Below are 4,214 nucleotides of genomic sequence, written 5' to 3'. Positions count from 1 at the left end.
GGTCTCTCAAGAGAGCAAAGAAACAACCACCATAAAAATAATCTGTATGCATATGTGCCAACTTGGATTCTGCCTTGTGTTGACATTTCTCTGGCTCGGGCCGTATACAGTGCGCAGGTGCAAAGGCCCTGTGCTTCCAGGAGGCTCCTGTGTGGTGTGTCTGCAGTGATTCAGACTGAGGATCATGGTCTGCTTGATTTGTTCCCGTGGGTCTGGTCATCACGTGGATCTCTGACACGTGATGAGCGCAGAAGGTGAACATCTTCAGAAGCACCTGCAGGTGTGTGAACACCTGCCAGTTTGAAGAAATGGAGAAGAGAGATCCGGTCACCTCTTGCAATCTGTGCAGCAAGGCAGAGTTACATAGCAATTCCATCTTGATCCAGCCATCCGATGCCGAGCTCATGGAAGTAGAGAAATGAAAACAAAGAAAGCTATATTACTCTGGGACCCCAGCAAAGCGAGTATGGGGGATGTCCCTATGGCCAGACTCCAGAGCAAGCAAAAAATCTTTACTGTTCTGTGAACTTCTGTTTATCTGTGGGATATACGTGCCCCTTATAACCGTGGTTTTTTTTTCCCTTAACATTTCAGTTTTTCTCTCTTAAAAATAACTTCTTAATCATAGTAGAAAAATAGGAGATATAGCTAAGTTATAAAGTAGAAAACAATAGTTCCTCAGAGAACATCCCCTCAGAAATAACCTCTTTTAATATTTGCTGCATTTCACAAATTTTCTTCCCAATGTGTGCGTGCACACACACACGTATGTGTGTATTGCAAAATTAAGATTAAATATGTATAGGGGTGCCTGGCTGGTTCAGTTGGTAGAGCATGCGATTCTCAATCCCAGGGTCGTGAGTTCAAGCCCCACGTTGGGCACGGAGCCTAGTTTAAAAAAAAAAAGATTAAATATGTACAATTTTCTATCCCATCTTCACTCACCATTAAATTTTTACCCTCTCATTAAAATTTAATTTGCATGCATAATGTTCTCTGGTACAGAGACACTGTTTAAGTGCTATGGAGTCAAAGAGATCCCAGTTCTTGCCCTGATTCCTTCAGCATCCAGTTCTGTCTATGGGCAAATGACCTCAGTTTCACCATTTGTAAAATGGGGGTAATAGTAGCTACTCCATGTGGTTTCTGAAACGATTAAATAGGGCCATATCCGTGAAGCCCTGACACAGTCTGTAGATAGCAAATGTGAAATATCGGTTACCTAGTCCCAAATCATTGCTTGGTAGTGGGAATGGAGTCTGTGTTCCTTGTTTTTGTTCTTTATCATGTTGCCGTGTTTGCCTCTGTCCAAAATTATTTCCTCCAGGTCAATTCCAAGCCGTGTAATAAAGGGCAGAAACATATTAAAGGCTTGATTTGAATGCTTTTCTAGACCAGTGGTATCTATTTGCACCCACACTGATGTTGCCTCACACCGGTCATTTGGCTCCACCCTTGAGGGTAACTGTGTTAATGTAATAGGCAAATAACGATATCTCATTTAAATACAAATTTTGCTGGTTGCCTAGTGACATTTACTATCTCTCAGACATTTGTCTTCTTTTGTGAATTGTTGGCCCATCAATCAATACACATTATCACGTGCCACTTTGTGCCAGACACTGCCAGATGTATCACAGGAACACACTTGTGTCAAGACAGACATGATCCCAGCTCTGATAGCACACAGCCTTTGCCGAAGGTGCTCCTCGTGGCGGGCGTGGGACTATGTGCTTGTCTTGGGGATAATGTGAAGCCCTCTGGGTTTCCTGGTTAATAATTAGCCCCCTTTGGCTAATCCAAAGTCTGTTTTGCCACTTCCTTATTTTGGCCACATTCTTCAGCATGGAGGATGCGGCGTTTATATATTCTGGATAGGCACACTGCTATGGTGTGAATGTAAATTTCGTACCCATACGTGAAACAGACATGGTGGGGGATGTTCTCACTACAAAAGGTATAGGGAAGAGATGTATGGTGATTGGTTAATAACATTTGGCTAGCCAGAAGAAGCTGGAGAATCTGTAAACCACAGAAACTGAACTAAACAGTGTTAGAATGTGTAAAGCTGGTACACTTCATCAATTTAAGGTGGTATTCTTCTAATCATCAGGTTGAAGAGCCTGTCCTACATTTGGCAACTCAATGGAGGCAGCTTGTGATAACCACCCACCTACCTGTGCACCCATTGTCTGGTTGTGTTCTAGATTAGAAAATCAGCTTTGGTTTGACAACTGTACGGTGGCAAATTTCTCGCTTTTGGAGGTGAACTACAACAGTCCAATGGCAGGTACAGGTGAGAAAGTTTCCCATTATTTCCAACGATAGGAGTAGGAGTCCCCAGCATCTTACAACACTTTCAGGGAGCTGTCATTCCCGGGGGTGTTTATATCCCCTTCTGGAGTACTGTCACCTTTTGCCTTAGCTGGGCCTTATTTATTGCCCTTTATTTATGGTCATTCTGCCAACTCGTACTTTCATTGCAATTGACAGCATTGGGAGAATTCTCACATATGTTATCACAGTGATTCTGGGAGGTGTCAGAAGCTGGGTCCCCAAATATCACCAACACATAATAAGACAAAGCTGAGCTTCTGGCTTTGGCTCTGTCTCAGAGGGATGAGGGTAAGGTCAGAGTTCACTGAGAACTGGAAGTTTGGTTTAAGGCACGTCTTTCAATGCAGGGGGCTCGGTTAAGATTGGGTGAGAATCACCATACACATCCAGGATTGGTGAAAACAGCAAGATGGGGATATTAAGATGAGGGATTCAAAGAATGTCAGGGTGCGAATTGTCTATTGATGCTTTCCATGGGGGAGTCGATGGTTCTGCTGGCAGAACAATGCAGTCATCTGCTTGGGCAGGGCAGTCCTGGAAAAGTAAAGTAATACTAATGGAGACAGTGGACTAGCAAAGTCATGTTCGCATAGCCAGTCTCAGAGTGTGGTTTGGGTTCTCAGGGTCCAGGCTGAATGTGGGGTAGGCTGTTTTGGTTCTCAGAGGAAACATATTCACAAATCCATTTTATAGGTAAGGACACGTGAGGCTCAGGAAGACCGAATGGCTTTCCCCGGGTCACACATCTAATTATTTCCGGAGCGAGAACTGGCCCTGTGCTTTTTTCCCATTTTGTCCATTAAGCACTGTCCCTCAAGCTGTTCATCTTGCCCTTTGTCTCAAGTCTCTCTGGGCATCGATCAGTTGCTATAGCAAAAGGAAGTTTCAAATTGATTTTAGGGTTTAAGCCATGCAGTCTTACTTGAACGAATGATAAAATGGTTTGCTGAGAATAGGTGCGTCCGATGAGTCTAAATGCACTCTGCTCACCATGTTTCAAAGATAATTCGCGGGTAAAGAATAGGGAACTGTGTCCTTACTAGAAGTTTGATATGACGTATTAATCATGAACATGCCAGTGGCAGCTGCGGCAATCGTAGGCAGGAGGCAAAAGTCTTGTATTATTTTCTCGTGGAGATGTCTTCAAGCGGGAGAGAAGGAAGAAGAGAAACATTGACAGTAGATCTTATTCTCTCTCTCTCTCTGTCTCTCTCTCTCATTCTCTATGTACACGTGAGTCCCTTCAGTTGATTTCGCCTCCCTGCCACCTCTGTCCTCCCAACCCCCACCCTACCTCACCTCCAGTGGTGTAGTTCACCTGCTTCTGTGCATATATCCCATGAAGGTAAAATGTCCTGAAAGCAAAATGGCTACAAACAGAAGTACAGTGCTGAGGGGAAGCTTACTAGTGGAAATCCAAGTCCTGGCAGGGTAAATGAGATAGATTATCTTTTTGTACATCCACTAGAAGGGAAGCTTCAGATCAAATCACTTCCAGATTAGATCCCCAGGGCTAAAAGCATTCAATGGGGCACTCAAAAACATTTGTTTGAAAGAACAAATGTGCCAACAAGTGGCCACTTACGACCATTTTGCTTCTGAGCAAAATTCACGATGCAATTCAAGATGACATTTTCTTCTTCGAACTCCAGTCCTGGCCATGCCAGGGAGGATTTATTCTAATGTCAGTGGGGTGTGAATCAGGTCACAGGTAGGCAAAGAGGGCTAGGATTTGGTGGTATCTTTCCCTGCTGCTGCTGCTGCCGCCAGGTCCTTATCTAGGTGTGGGTAGAGATGGGATGAGGGAAACAGATGCTCAGAGGAGAGGCCTGGTGAACGAGCCCCAGAAGAAATACTTTAGTCAAGGCTGGGGAGAC

The 4,214-nt window shown here is 44.2% G+C and overlaps 1 non-coding gene across 1 annotated transcript; it reads left to right on the top strand.

Annotated features, from left to right (window-relative positions):
• Positions 1–809: 809 nt before the first annotated feature.
• Positions 810–882, top strand: TRNAE-CUC. Its single transcript has one exon. It is a non-coding gene; the product is annotated as a tRNA-Glu (tRNA).
• The last annotated feature ends 3,332 nt before the right edge of the window (positions 883–4,214 follow it).

Source organism: Neovison vison, chromosome X (assembly GCF_020171115.1).
Source record: "Neovison vison isolate M4711 chromosome X, ASM_NN_V1, whole genome shotgun sequence".
In the NCBI taxonomy this organism is placed as follows: Eukaryota; Metazoa; Chordata; class Mammalia; order Carnivora; family Mustelidae; genus Neogale; species Neogale vison.
This window is presented reverse-complemented; position numbering and strand designations above follow the sequence as displayed.